This window comes from Parasteatoda tepidariorum, chromosome 8 (genome assembly GCF_043381705.1).
Source record: "Parasteatoda tepidariorum isolate YZ-2023 chromosome 8, CAS_Ptep_4.0, whole genome shotgun sequence".
In the NCBI taxonomy this organism is placed as follows: domain Eukaryota; kingdom Metazoa; phylum Arthropoda; class Arachnida; order Araneae; family Theridiidae; genus Parasteatoda; species Parasteatoda tepidariorum.
In genome coordinates this window covers 30,164,639-30,182,706 of record NC_092211.1, presented here as the reverse complement: position 1 = coordinate 30,182,706, position 18,068 = coordinate 30,164,639, and the positions used below count along the sequence as shown (strand labels likewise).

At 30.1% G+C, this 18,068-nt stretch overlaps 1 long non-coding RNA gene across 1 annotated transcript in view; it reads left to right on the top strand.

Moving 5' to 3' along the window:
- The window catches only part of LOC139426348 (uncharacterized), a 186,892-nt gene extending 168,824 nt beyond the window's left edge, over positions 1-18,068 (top strand). Inside the window, exon 3 of the long non-coding RNA XR_011637600.1 lies at positions 17,987-18,068. This is a non-coding gene — a long non-coding RNA (uncharacterized lncRNA). The remainder of the gene's footprint in view (positions 1-17,986) is intronic.

Below are 18,068 nucleotides of genomic sequence, written 5' to 3'. Positions count from 1 at the left end.
TTTCTAGCCATAAAAGTGTTAATGCTATTAGCCATAAAAATTCTCAAACTCAATAAAATCTATTAAAAATGAACATAAATGATTGGTTTTACCGAAAACAATAAAATTAAAAATGCCTACATTAAAAAAATGGGCATAATTTAAAATGTCTGTTTGAAAAAAAATAGTTATAGTTCAACTTTTCAAAACTAAACAGTAGAATCAAATTTTTACCAACTACGTTACTCTTTAAAAAAATGCGTATCGAATCGATATGAAAATTCGCTCAATTTTTTTTAACCTTTTGAATAATCCTTTATTCCTTAATTAATTCTTTTAAAACAAAATAGTCATGACAATTAAAGAAATAGAATCAAATATTAAACCCACTTTCATAAACACGTATCTGAAGCTATGTCCATTTATTTATTTAATTTTATCTAATTTCTAATTCGGGTATTCTGGTTATGTCCACTTTTTCGAATTCAATTTTATTACTTGCGCAGTTTTTACACAGAACTAATGAATCGATTTTATGGTCAATGGCTGAAATACTTTAGACCAGTCTCTGACCGCAGTTTTTTTGGCGTGGGGCTACCGAAGTGGGTATATATATATATATATATATATATATATACACGGGGATGACATTGAGTTGGCTAATTAATTTTTAATTTGTGTAGAGGATGTTTTTAGTCATGAGATCAGACACAAAATAGTAGAATGACGTACTTTCTTTNAAACATTTTCGTAATTTTATATTAAAAATGAAAAGCAATTATATTTCCGAAGTAATATTACGAAATAACTTGAATTAATTACAAAATAAAGTGAAAACATGGAAAAAATCTAATTTTTGGTTTTCGTTATATTTAGTCCTTCTATGCAATATGGGCAAAATGGGGCAGGTTTTTCGAAAGAAGAAACATCAAAGAAGACAACAAAAAAAAGCTTAGCTAATTACCTCGTGGAACTTTTTGGAGATAAGTTTCGAAAGTGATTCAAACATTGTAAAATGTCAAATGATAAGATATAAACTATAAGTTTGTCAAGAGTATTAACTAATTTAACAAATTGAAAAATTGTACTATAATTTCAGACTAATTACTCTGATAAAAATGTAACAGAAAGGTGAAATTCCTATATATATTTCTGAAATATAAATTTAAAAGTCACATTTAAAAAAAAATTTTACATATTTTTCACTACATTGTACTCTTGTCGGTCCAAAAAGTAAATTATAATGTCTGGAATTATTATGAATACTTAATTTTGGCGATATTAAAGCTGCCTAAACATATTTTAGTTGAAATTTAATTTTTGACTTTCGGCCAAAGATCATGGTCTTCTGACCCACTGTGCACCGTCGCCAATAGACCAGTGTGCAGCTCTTGTGCGATGTAAATGAATTACAACTATATAGAACTGCAACTGACCGTAGTTTTAAAGTTATTGACCTTCTATTTCCTTAAACTCCCATTTCCAGCTTTATAGAAAATAAATAAAGCTCATCTATGAGATGTTAAAAAACTTTTACTCTTTATATCAGAAACTTGTGAAAGGTTTATGAAAACTTGCTTCAGTACAAAATAAACTTTTACCTAGCGATTACATTTTTATTACGGTTTGGAACAATGAGTTTTCCTGTTTAATGTTAAACTTGCTTGAAATCATCAATAACTTTTAAAAGTTCATTAGAGTTCCTCAAATTCTGAATTTTTAAACACAAATCCGTAGTTTTGAATAATGATTTTTCAAATGTAAATATTTTCTTTATTGAGAACTCTGTGTTTTCATAACGCTGCTGCATGTACTTCGAATAAACTTTAAACTTCAAAAGCTATTTAATAATATGCAAACGAATACATTTGTTATTTTAACGTTGAGCTTTTATCGTTTGCCTTTTCTACTTTCTGCAATATACTGCTTTGTTATTCGCAAACTGCTCATTATTATGAAAGGAAGTCTCTCAAGTTCTTCGGTATTTCAAAAAGTAATTCCTTTTTAAAACTCTTAAACTTCCTTTTGAGAAAAGATTTCATGAAAGAGGAAGTCGAAACGAATTCCATATCATGAATATTTTTGTAAAATATATTTAAATCGAACTTCAACCTTTCATCCGTCTTTATAAATTTTGTTCTGAAATAAGAGATATCATATCGTTTCAGTTTCCTTTATTGACATTTCAAATATAGCTGGAAAATGCCAGGCGGGTCTTAAGGATGATAATCGTTTGTTTTTATCTGAAGTAAGTTCTTATTTAAATTTGAAAACATTGTTTTATAGTTTAAGATTGCTGATCTATAATTTTAAAGCAACTGCACAATCTTTATTCCTATTTTCTATAAAATTATTCAAAAAATTATTCTCATTTATTGTAGAACCTTTATAATATAATTGTATTTGTAATTTAAATCAAGACTTGGTAAATAATATTTTTTACAACAATTAAAGCTTAAAATTTGAAATTTAAGAAACGATTCTAAAAAGGCACCATTTATAGTTAATCTATGTGATCAAACGATTCTATAAGAATCGTTTTAATTGGGATCTATTTAACATTATTGAAGTTTTCTAATAAATTAATAAACTGTAGCATTTATCTGCAACTAAGATCATCGCGTGTGTATTAACTTTCCTGCCTTGAATATACTATGGCAGGAAATTGGTTTGACGTATTCAGGTAAAATATATATTAAAATATATATTTCGTGTAAAATATATATTTCGTGTAAAATATATATTTTCCTCGATCCTAAAAATTACGTCAAAATGAATTTATTTTTCTAAACTAATCAGTATTTTTTATTCTATGAGGCAAAAAGGTAAAAAAAATTCCCTAGCTCTCTTTGCATCCATGAGCATGTTACTTTTCCTCCAATGTTCACAAAGTTGAACATCACGAAAGTAAAAGTTCACAGGTCAGTTCTTATGATACTGGATGACCACATGACCCTCCCCCTTCCATGTCTTAAAAAGAGACGTTTTTACTGATTCTCTTATATAAATGCATCTCAGTAATCTTATTTTGGTTTTTTACGGTTTCAGTTGGTTATGATTTCATTCGAACATTTTGAAATACGACAATGCAGGGCCACATAGAATTTGTAATACTGATGATTTTCTGGAATGTGAAGATTATCACCGAATTGGTCAACAGCCACCATGAATCCAATGGAGAATATTTCGGACACTTTGGCAAACGAGTTGTTGCTTTAAAGCTTCCATGGTCGTTATCTGATCTGGAACAAGAGTTTTTTACATGCAAAATCTTCGTTTCCCTAACCATCGCTAAAAGCCCATTGTGTCTTCCACTCATTAACATAGTTGACATTATAGAAAGTGATTGTCACCAATGAATTGCAGCTAGGGGTAGGCATATTTCTGAATGGAACTAATTCTCAAAATCAGTTCTCTACGTAAAAATATAGTGCACTGTTTTCTCTGAAAAGGGACTTATTTGCCAAGTTTGCTTCCCTTTTTTGTAAATCATTTGTTGTGTTTGAATTTATAAATGAATTTGTGCAAATTTCTACATGACAATTAAGAGAAAATCGCTTCTTACTCATTGCTTCCTAACCTCTTTTTTTATGATCACTCGTTTTCAAATTAGAAACAAAAAACAGTCTGTATCTTTACTTTTTACTGGCAGGGTCAATTTATTCTAAATTTTTTAGGAGGAAAGATGCTTTGTCTAATATATAACTTTCACTCACCTCAAGTGCTTAGACCATTGTTTAAAGTCGCTATGCAATGTAAGACTTTTCATGCAAAATCTAAAAACACTGGCATAAATTATTTTATTTTAACGTTACTGAGATGAACATTATAATCTTCGTAATTTAATATTTCAATTACTAAGATATACCTTTACTTTTAGCGGAACTGTTTGCTTGCATTCTCTAGAAATAGAATGAAAATTAGACAAAGAAAAAAAATGAAACATGTGTGATTATTACTCACCTTTTATTTATATTAACAAAAAAACAAGGAAGAGACAAACAAAAGAAAAGCGCTATTATCACTACAAGTTTCCAATAACCTATTTTTGCTTCAGCATATTGCTTAAAGTACAAAATAATCCAGTGCTATGTCTATGCACTAACCTGTTTTACTGAATCAATCGCTGCTTTTGAGTCGCAAATATCTAGCAACTGTATGGGAAAATTCACATAATATAACTTGTATCAGGACAAGTGCTTTTTTATCGTTAAAACTTACTAAACCTTAAAAGTACCATGCGTCCTAGAACACGATTGATTAAGTTTTGTGAAGGAGGCTTAGAATTAAGCTTTCATGACGTACTTGAGTTACCAAAATTCATCTGTTTCTTTTCTCCAAAACCGATTAAATGAAGCATACTCTGAATTAAATAAATGCCATTTTTTAATAACAACAAGCATTACTTTTTTTCATGTTTGGAGAAAAACAAATAATTTATTTTCCTTTTCTGGTTTTGTTCGAAATTTGATAATATCTACTAACATTGAATTTCAAAAAATTAACTTTTGAATAAAAACACTCTTCGTTTCGTACTTCAAGAAAACATTTGCTTTCCTTAAGAATATTTAGTGTCATTATCTTTAACGTATTAATGCAGTGAAACTACTCTAATATGGTAAAGTGCTCTTTGCGACTTCACGACTTATCCCACTAAAGAAACTAAAAACTAAACTCAGCGGCGTGACAGCCCATGAGGGTCAAGGCCTACTGTGCCCATCTCAGTTTTCTTGACCTTGGGCTCTGGGGTGCTGGAGGTTCCGGTCAGGTGGTCAGCCGAACGCGGAACCCCCAGTGTTTAGTTCCCAAGCATGCTTGGTACTCATTTATCGACCCACTGAAGGGATGAAAGGCTGAGTCAACCTTGCCCGGCCCGAGGATCGAACCAGGGACCTGTGGCACGACAGCGCGAAGTGCTACCGCTCAGCCACCGGGCGACTTATCCCACAGTGAGCACAATATGAAGTTGGAACAATAGAAATAAATTTAAAAAGATGATTCCTTTTTTTTTTCAATGATACACCGTTTAACTCTTTTTCACTTTTCTGTATTGCAGTGAAATTACTTCTACAGATTTGGGAGTAACGTCACAATTTATCCCCCGGTGAGACTTTTTTGCTCTTGAAGTATTAAGATTATTATATAAAGACTTCATGAGTGTGTGGGTTTTATTATCCTTAACATTCCGATGCGAAGAAACCATTCTTACAGATTTATCACTGAATTCACTAATGACAGTGACTTCACCCAGCTGAACATTATATGCAGTTGAATTGAATCAATAGAACATTCTAAAAAAGATAATTGCTTTATTTACAGACATTTTGTGTCACAGTCTTTAAATTACTAATCCAATTAAACTACTTATTTAACATCGTCGTTTTTCTCATCCTCATCACAAATTATTCCACGGTAAGCCTTTTGAGTTCTTGAAGTACTAAAATTATTTTCAAGAAAAAAAACTCCAGTTACTTCATGGATGCGTAGTTTCACTGTCGATAACATAGAGCTGCAGTGAAACTACTTTTACATATTTCTAAACGTAATCACAAATCATCTCACAATAAGTATTTTATGTTCTTGATGTACAAAAATTATTCTCAACAAGTAAGTTCCTTTCTTCATGGGTGCGTAGTTTCACTGTCTTTAACGTAGAGCTGCAGTGAAACTACTTTTACGGATTCCTGAACGTGATCTAAACGTCTAACCTACGGATTCCTAAACGTGAAGGTATTACTGGATCACAAATGATACAGTAGTACCTGTCTTCATGAGTATATAGTAGGGATAAATCTGGAAATTACACGGTACCCAGCTTTCCTGGACTGATTTTCATTACCCTTATTATTATTTTGACCTGCAAAAATAATTTCACGATCCAATATCGAGTACCCTGGCCCAAATTTTAGTTTCAAGATCAGGTAACGGGTACCAATTTCACCTGATAACCAGTGTATGTTAACACTGATTTAGGTTTGACGAATTCATATTTTTAATAGCATTTATACTGTTTATAAAAACAATTGTAGTTTTAGAAATCCGTGTAGTCCATCAGTTTCTTAATAATCAAGCTGAAATAACTGGTTTAGGTGAGACATATTTCACTCTTGAGGAGAATTTCAATTCTGCTCAAGTACTTGGTGAAGTGGACATATTTTGGACCGAGAAATATATTGGTCGAAGAGAAGAACATGCAAATTCAGAATTCTATTGGTAAAAATTATTTTAACTATATAATCATGACAGTTAAGCAAACACAAAATTAGAAATAGGGAATTATATCAACATTTAAAGCTAATTAAATTATAATGCATGAACTGCAAAGATAACTGTAGAAAAATACAATGAATGTGCATTGCTCTTATAATAAATTTGCATTCAGCAAATAAGTATAAATGCAATAGTTTATTCCATGGCTTTGTAGACTCAGCATTTTATGAAAAGTACCCGGTTTTAAAAAACAAAAAAAGAGAAAAGTTGCAAACAAAACATGTTTTCTTACAAATGACATATTAATTATTCTGATTCTATAAAAAATAAAATTAGACATATCTCATCATTAATTTCCTAGTAAATAAAAGCACGTGTCAAAACCAAGCCAGTTGTAACAATAAGTTTAAGACTATTAGAATATTTTTTTAAAAAAACAAGTGCGTAATTTTTGCGTATTTTAACAAAAATCTCATTTGAAAACATTTATTACATTTTTAATGCAAAATGATAAGAAGGATGTATTGAAATCAGTAACTTCCAGTTAAAATTTTATTAGAAAGCGCGCTTCCTGCTCGTTAGTTCATTTAATCCAATTTCCAACCAGTCTGGTTAAAGTTCTCTTACCAACTTTGAGAGGTTTTTGTAATTTACTTTTCACGTGCAACGGAAATACCTAAAACTTTCTCTGTGAAAAAGTTTTTCATGAATGGTTGTTGCTTGATCTAAGAGATAGTCTACGTTTTGGGCGGTGAAAATTACAAGCAAACAGAGAAAGAATCGCAACTTTAAAGATTACAAAATCTCTATATGAACCTTTAGTTCACTTTAGGTTATAAGATAAAGTTTCTCACCAATTGTTGAAAAGTTTAAGTGTTCACTAAAGAGTTTAAGAGACTAAAACCTGATAATTAAAGCATTTTTCATTTAATATACCATCATTTTAATGAAATCATTTTAAAAATATTTTTTATTTAACACAAGCTACATTAATTAATGTAACTGAAAATTTAAGTAAATCAAATGAAAAATCAATTAATTGAAAAGTTCACTATCTGTAGTTGCCTCCACTTCATATCTAAGTTTTACGTTAATCATTCTACATCAAAACAACCATTCCAAATTTTCTTCCAAAACTTTCAGATGTCCTTTTTATAAATTGAGCTCAAAAAGCTAAGAAAAAAACATATTTATTTATGTAGGTAAACAATAAAATTTCTCAGATCAATAACTTGCAAAATATTTGGTCAGTAAACAATTAAATTACTGGGACTATTCTCAAGAAGAAAGTTCCTCTCTTTATGGGTAAGTGTAGTTTCACTGCTATTAGCATACTGTAACAGTGAAACCACTTTTACAGATTTTTTATTGAAACTACAAATAATTCTACGATTCTTTTAAGGTTACTAGAATTATTCTCAAGAGAAAATTCATTTCTTCTTGGGAGTATGGTTAGATTGCGCAGATTTGAATATCTCAGTGCAGTAAAACTGCTTTTATGTATTTCTCAGTGGAGCCACGAATGGTATCACGATGAGCACTCTGTTTACATGAAAGACTACAATCATTCTCAAGAAAAAATTCCTTTCTTCATGAGTATATATTTTTACTATATCTTTAATATAGAGCTTCAGTGAAACTACTTTTTAGGATTTCTGAGCGTATTCACAGCTGATCCCACAAGGAGCACTTCATGTTTTTGAAGAACTAGAATTATTCTCAAGAAGAAAGTTCCCATCTTTATGGGTAAGTGTAGTTTCACTGCCATTAGCATACTGTAACAGTGAAACCACTTTCACAGATTTTTTATTGAAGCTGCAAATAATTCTACGATTCTTTTAAGGTTACTAGAATTATTCTCAAGAGATAATTCATTTCTTCTTGGGAGTATGGTTAGATTGCGCAGATTTCAATATCTCAGTGCAGTAAAACTGCTTTTATGTATTTCTCAATGGAGCCACAAATGGTATCACGATGAGCACTCTGTTTACATGAAAGACTACAATCATTCTCAAGAAAAAAAATTCCTCTCTTCATGAGTATATATTTTTACTATCTTTTATATAGAGATTCAGTAAAACTACTTTTTAGGATTTCTAGGCGTATTCACAGCTGATCCCACAAAGAGCAGTTTATGTTTTTGAAGAACAAGAATTATTCTCAAGAAGAAAGTTCCCTTCTTTATGGGTAAGTGTAGTTTCACTGGCATTAGCATACTGTAACAGTGAAACTACTTTTACAGATTTTTCATTGAAACTACAAATAATTCTGTGATTCTTTTAAATAACTAGAATCGTTCTCAAGAGAAAATTCATTTCTTCTTGGAAGTATGGTTAGATTTCGCATAATTGAATACCTCAGTGCAGTAAAACTGCTTGTATGTATTTCTCAATGGAGCCACAAATGGTATCACGATGAGCACTCTGTTTACATGAAAGACTAGAATCATTCTCAAGAAAGAAGTGCCTTTCTTCATGAGTATATATTTTTACTATATCTTTAATATAGAGCTTCAGTGAAACTACTTTTTAGGATTTCTGAGCGTATTCACAGCTGATCCCACAAAGAGCACTTCATGTTTTTGAAGAACTAGAATTATTCTCAAGAAGAAAGTTCCTTTCTTTATGGGTAAGTGTAGTTTCACTGGCATTAGCATACAGTAACAGTGAAACTACTTTTACGGATTTTTCATTGAAACTACAAATAAATCTGTGATTCTTTTAAATAACTAGAATTATTCTCAAGAGAAAATTCATTTCTTCTTGGAAGTATGGTTAGATTTCGCATAGTTGAATATCTCAGTGCAGTAAAACTGCTTGTATGTATTTCTCAATGGAGCCACGAATGGTCTCACGATGAGCACCTCTATGGACTTGGAAGATTAAAATTATTCTCAAGAAAAATGTTCTTCTGTTAATGAGTTAGTTTCATGTCTTAAAGACACTGTAGCAGGGTAACTAGTTTTACAGATTTCTCATTCAAATCACAAATCTGCGGAGAGTTCTTTATGCAGTTGAGTTATTAGAACTATTTTAGAAAAGATAATTTTTTTATTCTATTCCATATTGTTTTACTGTTTAAAATGTACTGATGCACTGAAGGTACTTAAGATCATATCTTCCCGTCATCACTAATAATCCTACAATGCATTTGAAGTATTAGGATTGAAAGCTCCAGCAAGATGAAAGCTCCAAAAGCTTTCTTTGCGGGTGTGTAGTTTCGCTGCCTAGAGCATACTGTAGCAGTAAAACTATTTTTGTATATTTTTAATTGATATTAAGCTTAAGACTATTTCATTTGTTGGGGTTAAGACGCTGTTTCAAGTATTTCAGAATAAATATTATTTTTTTGATATTCTTTTCTCGTGCTTGCTTGATTTTTACCATAAATTGGGAAACTGTGCTTCCTTAATTTTACATTTACTTGTTATCAGTAAAGCAAGAATGATTTTAGACGAAAAATTTACGCTTTCTCCTTTGAAATGCGCTGATAATGTTATATTTATATTTTTTTTTGTTGAAGTTTTGCATTGATTCTTCTTTGTCAACTCACCAAACCCCCACGACTGTTACCAAAATTATATTAGGATACAGAACATCTAAAATGATGAATAAGGAAAGTAGTTCAACAAATTAAAACTTTAAGATTTATCGAGCTCGAAACACAAATAATGTTTCTACGCTATTTTTGTTATAGAAAGTGAGTTTTTCCGTTTTCAATCAATTAATTTTTTACATGGTTAGACTACTTTTGTTTCGGACAAACCTACAACGAAAAGATTTATCCCGATTTTAAATATTTCGAATATATAAGTAAAAAATTAATAGTATAAATAATTTTCTAATTATAATAGTGTAAGACTGCGTTTCATCGTATGTGGTATTAAATGGATAGCATTAAATTTATATTTGTAAGCTAGTTTTCTATTAAAAACACCAAACATCTCAATGTATAAATTGTTTAGTTAAAAACTTGTAAAACTATTCCAGGTGTTTTGTTATCATTATTATTATTATTACTATTATTTCTTAAAGTGAATAACTTCTTAAAACATGGGTGATTTACTTTTCCTCTAAGCGAAATTCATAACATAACATTATTTATGGTCTGTCTGTAGTAAAATGTGTATTATAACCGTGTTTGTAAGTCTGTAACCGAAATTATTTTCATTTAAAACTAAGAAAAAAATCTGAATGGCTTTTATGACATTCTACATCCGAACAGCTTATATATGTTACCAGCAAAGTTTGAAATCCGGCATTCTATAGAATGCCTAGGCATTGTATAGAATGCCTAAAACTAGCCGGCAATGTATGAAATGATTTATATTTCCCACACTTCCCAGGCATTCTATAGAATGCCAAATGAGAAACCGGCAAAGTATAAAATCTTCTGTGGCCATGCTAGTAAAGGTGTTGAAATGAATATTTTGTGCAATATTTGTTTCTAAACTGAAAATAGTTGTGACTTAAATGTGAATTTTTTAACGAAAATTTTGTTTCTCTTAATAAGAAACGCATAAATTATGTTTTGTACAACTTTCATTTTTCTTTACGCATTTTGAATAATTTTTTTTTAATTTCACTCTAATTATTTTTTCAGAATGACATTTTTATTTTTGAGAAATGCGCATCATTTACATAATAACCTCATCAGGACGTTTTTCTTTCATACTTTGTCTAAATAGCATTTGTCATTCTATAGAATGCCTAGGTATTATCTACAATGCCTAGGGAAAGTATCTGATGCTTCTCATATTTCATACCTTGCCTAAAAACATCCGGCATTATATACAATGCCCAGGCATTTAATAGAATGCCGGCGTTTCATACTTTGCCGGTAACATATACATATCACCAGATAACAGTAAATGTAATATTACGGTATAATTAAAAAATCTGTATTATTGTATCTTACATATTTTGATTTTCATTAGTAATTAAAAATTTTAAAAAATAACAATAAAGGCTTTAAAATAAAGAGTTTGATGTAAAAAAAATCTATATATGGAAAGAGCAGTAAAAAAAAAATTTATGTAAAACTTAAAGGGGAGGTTAAACCCCTATCAAATTATCCCTCCCACCATTTAAATCTACCTAATAACCCCCAAAGGGCCATAAAATTGATGTCTATAGATAGAGGAAGAGAATAGGTGCCGAACGGTCTTTCCCATTCTGAACCACAACATGGCGATCAACTTCCATCAGTGGTGTGACAGTCGTTTAAAACTGTCAACCCCGGGGCTATCAATTCGACCGCGCAGACATGGACGACTCTCCATCAGCAATAACCGAGCACGTGACCTTTCAGAAGCCCCTTCATCTTTGGGGACCTCCTCACTGGATTACTGGGGCACGCGCCCTTCTACCTTTATTAATAGAGCAATCCGGTGTTTGGACGCTTCTCACTGTTTACTGCACAATGGGAACTAAGTTCCGGACCTTCCACTGTCCGTTTCCGGATGCCTGACCCGGACTTCTAGAGGGTGTTTACTGCTGACAGAAAACCCGCGGGGTATCGAGGGATTTTGATATAAAGGGGAGACCTGTTGGGGGTATTCTTCCAATGCTATATCGTTTTCTGATTCCAATATTGGGCGTTTGATTGTATGTGTGTCTCAGCGGGATACTTGTGGATGTTCGAATACGTTTCTTTTTCCCGTTCTCACGCCTCTCCGGATCGTGAGTCAGGAAAAAAGAGGGGTTGAGAAACTGGAATATCAAACAGTTAATGTATTCCCACAGGGCTCTCTTAAATATAAAGTGAAAGATCGTAAAAAAATTTAACATCAAATGCAAATAATTTAAGTAGGTAGAAAAAGATTCCTAACAAGAAGCGGAAAAATGGAAAATGAAGATTTTATTTCTAATATTAAATATAAATTTTTTGTTATCGTATGGCCGTAAGGAGAGACCAACTTTAATCCAATTTTACCAAAATTAAACTAGTGGTGTTTTATGAGTACTTATTAATACGTCTTAAGACATCAAATATAGAAAAATATAAGTGTCTTAGAAAGAACGGCCTTTTCTTCATCTTAGTAGTCTGATGAAAGATTTTACCTTTAACTACCTAATAACTGAAGGGTTCTTCAAATATTATGAAAGGACATAAAGGGGTATGTAATTTGCTTATTTTTGGTGACAAGGAGAGAGGTGGAAAGTATGCAATGCTTACGCTAGACATTAAAAAAAAATATTTTTTAAATTTCTAGAAAATCAGAGGTAACTAAAAAATTACACATAGAAAATTTCAGATGTGGATCAAAATTGAATTCGGAAGAAAAAAGCATTTTTTTATCGCTGTAAAGGAAATCAATTTTGAACACAAAAAGAAAACACAAAAAATTCCTTAAGAATATTCTACTCAAAATTTTATAAAATTAATTAAAGGGTAAACTTTGTTTAATGGAAAGTTATATCTTTTTTATTTGAATTTAATCCTACAATTAAATAATGCAATCAAAGTCTTAAAAAAAAGTTGAAATTTACGTAATTTTACGTTTATTTTCACTGGCAAAATAGGTGGAGAGTCCAAAATTACCAAATACGTAATATTGAACGTAATATTAAACCGAGGCTCATTCTTCCTGAAACCCTGTGATTGTATTTCTTTTTTTTTAAATATTTTCTGTCTTAAATACTAATAAATATTCACGTATTTAAAAATCAGATTTATGATCAATAGTAATGCTTTATTTATCAAGTTTGTGAAAATTTAAGAAATTGATTTTTTTTTCCTTTTATGTTATGTTTTTATTAATTTAAGTGTTACAAATAATTTTAGTTATAATTCTAGTTGGCAGTTTTAAGCCTCCTGATTATAATTCTGATTTGTAGGTTAGTAAAAGTCATTAATTATCACATGAGTTTTTAAACTTGGAAATTGATCTATTATATATATACAATTATTGAATATAATTGTTTTAGAATTTCAGAAATTTCATGTTGCTCATCATTATTCAAAACAACTACAAGAGTGCTTTGGAAAATGCTGTGTTCTTGCTTTGTAGAAAATTTAAATTACGGTAATTCAAAAATTTGCCTTTGACACCATTTAAAAAGGTGCTGTAATATAAGATTTAAAATGACAACATTTAAAAAGATATTTGAAAAATTTCAGATTTTTTAAACAAGTTCATACAAAAAAAACATAGAAAGAATGTTGCCAATTACAAATGACACTTAAAAAAATTTTCCATGTTGTATAACTCTAAATCATTACATGGAATCATTAAAAACGTTCATCAAAACCAATAATATTTGTTCACGATTACGAAGAATAACGGTATCGAATTTCAGTTTGACTAATGAGCACAGGACGAAAAGAATTGCAATAAAACAACTGGCAACACTTCTATTAGTCTTCCATTCCGCTATTGTCGTGTCAGTAGTGACATCAAAATTCCGATCGAGCAGTGGCAGACGATAAATAATTCGATTTTTTCCCTCCTTCTTTAAACCTTCTTTGTTCTCGCCACTCATTTCATGCGGATGACACAATCTTATTCATTCGAAAATAATTTTCGTCTTTCTTCCCTTTTTTTTTTCGTTCTGTTATTCTTAAGAATTTTCCTGCGGATGGATGACTTTAATTTGTTCTTTGGGCAATTTATGGATGTTTTGAGTTGAAAAATTTCGTTGTGAGGTTTCTTTCTCGGTGCTGCTATTTTTTTTTTCTCTCTTTATTTTTGGAGGGAAGATTGGAAATTAATTTCGCAGATGTATTTCTAACTATGTAGTATTTCTTTTTGATAATGTAGACATATTGTTTCAATACTTCTGACAAACGGAGCATGGAGGAGATTCGTTATTAGAATTTCGTTGAATCGTCATCTTTTCATATTGACAAATTCGACGTGATTCTTTGTTTTAGGAAATTGTTTTAGACTGCTTAGTGTAATTACCAGATGTAAAATTCAATTTAAACTAAATTGGGTGAAACAGATTTTTTTTTATCTCCTTAACTTTATAAGGCCAATGTCAAAGCTCTGGAATCAAAGTTTTTTCAAAAAATATGTCAAAACTTATCTTTGCATGACTGAAAAATGATAGCAGAAAAATAATTTATTACTCAAAACTTGTTTCTTGTAACAACAAACAATTGTAACATTGGTTACTCAAAATTTGACCTGATTTGTTATTGTGCGTTTAGTTATAAAAGCATAAACTAATTTTGAGTTGAACAAATTTATTTTCTTAGCACATTTCTTGAAGTAATTTTGAATCCAGAGCATAAATGATATTGGCCCTGTAAAGTTAAGGAGGTAGAAACTATCATAATCGAATGATTTGTTACTCAAAATTCGTCCGTTTCTTTTTTTTTTACAATGAAAAATTGCACGACTAACAAACAACTGTAGTAGAATAATGTTCTACACACTTTTTGCTACAAAAATAAATTTTGCACAACTGACAAACGATTGCAGAAGGATCTGTTGTTAGAAATGTGTCCTCATATGCCTTTTGTTACAAAATACAAATAAAATTTGCCTTATATGCCTTTAGTTACAAATTAATTTTTTCACAACTGGCAAATGATTGCAGTTAAATGACTTGTTACTAGAAATATGTCACCATATACCTTTGGTTACAAATATAAATTTTTCACAACTGACAAACGATTTACCAACGAAACATCCACAATCATTAGAAAGGAGATTATTTTCTTACTTTTTCTTGAAAATCTAGACAATAAATTTCTCTAAATTAGGTTTAATTGTCAATTAAAAATCTTAAATTTAGTATAACTATTTTCATTTAAATTTTATGCAATTAAGGTTAGAGGCAGGCAAATTAAGGTCGGATCTCTTTATTGATCCTATAATGCTGCTTTATTGATCTCATAATAAAGGTGTAGGAAAACTTTTGTTGTTTGTGACTTAAAATTAAGTACTTAAAATATTCGTTGGAAAGAAATACCCCTTTCCCAGACACACCTAACGCATTCTAACGAACCCAAAAGACTTCACCTCCCCATAGGAAGGATAAGTAAACAATTGGTTATTAGAGTGAATTTAGAAAGATAAAAAAGCTGGTGTTGGTTCGACCCCTAAAATATTTTAGAAAAAAGCTGCAAAACTTTGCCGATGACGATTTCTGATCCTACAATCCAAAGGCTTTATCTCACTTTACATAAATTTCGATGAGTGACCAAGTAACTTTGATTCCGTTACACAACTGTCGTGAGACTGATCACCGAATAAATTTTAAAGTTATGATTTATTAATGATTTTCTTCTTGAAAATGTGGTGACAATAAGCGGCAAATTTCACTAACCATTGATTAGCATAATCAGTGGACACATTAACTATTCCATCGCAACTGCTTCTCGCCGAAATCTATACCTGGTACTAACTTGCTCGATAATAAAGTTTAGCTTGCAACTTACAAGGTAGCACCAAATTTGAATAATATTATTGCACTTACACTATCTACATAGTGTTGTTCATCAAAAACATATATATATATATATATATATATATATATATAATAATAATAATAATAAACTGCTAGAAAGCCAATGTCTATTTTTTTTTCTTTTTTAATGTAAATAAAACTGCCACAGAAAATGTGAAAAAGTAAATATTTTTATTTTTTATCTTCAGTAATGAACGATAAGGAATCATTTCCCCTCTTTTAAAATCTGACACCTGGAAACAATTCATCAGTGCAGCCTGCCTGCAATGCTTCGACAATGTAGTTTAACAAACTTAAGTTTGCAGTAAAAGTATTTATTATGGGCTCTTATACAATTATATTCACTAAAATATATTCATAGAGTAGAAAATATAAAATTTAGCAAACGGGAGAAGAAAAAAAAATTTTTTTTAATTAAAAATTTCCATGGGAGTAAAAAAATCTTTGAACTGAATTTTTAAAATGCTAATCCTCTTCCAGTTTTGAATCTGAAATAATCTGATAATCTGGTTCGATATTCGGATTTCATTTTTTATTTTGAATGATCTGATTTAGTATTATATTAGAAAGCTTCAACTATGGAATTATTTCACTTTAAATATTATTGTGCAAGTTTCCAAATTTAAAAAAAAAAAAAAAAAAAAAAAAAAAAAAAAAGCATACATTTTTGTTTAGATTTTTTATTCTACATTTACAACTTCAAATTTCGTTATGTATATTTGGGAAAGCCAAATGTTTCCAATAATAGTCTAAAAAAGTTATCTGGAGTAACATGTCTAAGATATCCTTCCGATGTCGTAATTAAGTGTTTTGAAAAATGTTGCATCAGTAACAATACGCAAGGGAGTGAAGATCATTTTGTCTGTGAAGGCAAAAGTGAAGCTAAAGACATTGGGGGATGCATTGACATCAGCCCTTCCACTGACTGAGCGGGAATTTGCCGAGCTTTACAGAGAATCTGATATGGAATTTATTGGATTTTAGTGTATTCTTTTATGCATTTTCATTCACCTAGACATAGGCAGACTAGAAGTTTAAAAAATAATAGTATTTCTTTCAAATTGCACTTTTTATGTGTCTCTATTTCAGTTGTTACATTTAGACATTCTTTTTCCCAGCTCCTTTTTTGCGATATTTACTGATTATTGCTAATGCTTTACAAAGGAATAAACATTTCAGTTAGCGATGTTATCCTGGAATTTCTCAAAGTTAGTGGATAAATTAAAAGCAAACCTCCCACTTCAGCTTTCAAAACGTTTTTAAAAATTCTCGGCTTACAGTTCCCGTGCAGATAGACAGTATGAACTGTTTCTAATTTAAAATAACACCTAAATTGAATTAATGTAATTAAATACCTTCCAATGAAGTAGCAATAACTTTTTGGCACCTCTCTTAATTACATTAAATAATTAGCGTTTCCTTAAACAACATTTTTGAAATTCAGTCTCACTTCTGATTGAATATTCATTATCACTATTTCATCAGTATAAAATATACTACATTCTTAATAATCAATATTATTTTTGATCGTCAAACTCTTAATTTTACAAAAAAAAAGTACAGAAATGAAATTCTAAACAAATTCAAAAGAAGAAAATCTCAGTAAGTAAATTAAAACGCTAATTTAATTTTTAAATTATTTGCTTTAATGATAAAAGCACAATAAACTTATTAATACCAAAGTAATTGGGTGGCATATCAAATGCAGATAAATATAATAAATGGGTAATCCACAAAATGGTCAAAATATGTCAGCTAATGTTGTTATAACATCTTTATTCATAATCGACATTTTTTTTCCCCCAACGAACATTTAATAACAAAAAAATAATAAGATTAAAATATAAAACAGGTTGCATAGTCAGTTTTTCAATCAAAAAATAAGCACCTTTTAAGTACTTTTCAAGCACTCAAAAAATATTTACACTACAAAAAAAAATCATAATTAGGATCTGTGCTGAAAATAAAAATGATTTTTTCTATCGTTTAAAGTACTTAATTTATAAACATAAAATCAATAAAATTCAATAACATTTTCAAAAACTTGACATCATCATGATGATGTAACTAGTTTCTGATAAATATTGCAGAGAAAATTATGAAAATAATGCATTTTTTGTAATTTTGAACAACAATTGATACGGCAAAGAAAAAATCTCTTTCTAAAAGATAGAAAATTAAGCACTTTTTACAAACACTGAATAAAAAAAAAGCACCTTTAAGGGCTTTTAAAAAACGTAAATCAAAAATAAGCACCTTTAAGCACTTTTTAAAAACGATACGCACCCTGTAAAAGACTTTCGGGAAGAAAATATAAGAGTATTATAAATATAATTCATATATCATAAAACATTAATATAGCTTTTTTCTCCAAGCAGATTTCGCCTGAGAACTGGGCCACAGATAAACTCTAAATGGATCATAATCCCACAGATAACAGGGAGTAACTGTACATAAGTA